This window comes from Arachis ipaensis, chromosome B09 (genome assembly GCF_000816755.2).
Source record: "Arachis ipaensis cultivar K30076 chromosome B09, Araip1.1, whole genome shotgun sequence".
Lineage (NCBI taxonomy): Eukaryota > Viridiplantae > Streptophyta > Magnoliopsida > Fabales > Fabaceae > Arachis > Arachis ipaensis.
This window is the reverse complement of record NC_029793.2, coordinates 42,225,818-42,226,430: the sequence shown is the minus strand read 5'-3', so window position 1 is coordinate 42,226,430 and position 613 is coordinate 42,225,818.

Sequence of the window (613 nt, the reverse complement as noted above, 5' to 3'; positions counted from 1 at the left end):
ATAAAATAATTGTTCATAATTAAAAATTTTAGAGAGAAACTTTTAATCATATTCTTGCCAATTATTTTTCAAATGAAAAAACTTAAATAAAAAAAAAAAAACAAATGTGTTTCACTACACGTACACATTAAACCAGTATACCCTAACGTAACCCACTGCAATGCACGCACCCTTTCTCCCCTGCTGCCACGAGAAATTCTTCCTAATGGCGACAGCAGCTCGATTGCAGTGCACTCCTTTACATACGGCAACTGCATGGTGCTCTTCTCGACGGCGACAGCGACGGCGCGGTCATCTTCTCTTCTCTGTCGTGGTCATTTTGTTGCGGTCATCTACACAGTGCTCCTTGTTCTGCGTTGAACCACCACTGAAAAAAAAAAACTTTTTTTCCTTTTTTTTTTCTCTTTTTTCTTCTGTTCTTTCATTTCCTGGTTATTTGTTTATAGTTGTGGATTAATTTGATTTTATTTTTAATTTTAATAACCATGATTGATTTGCAACATGCAGCAAATGCCAAGGTCATTTTCTGAACAATATTTATATGGATTAAAAGGAAGTGGCACAATTTGGGTTAGTGATAATGAAGACACATGAAATAGAGCATCAAATACAG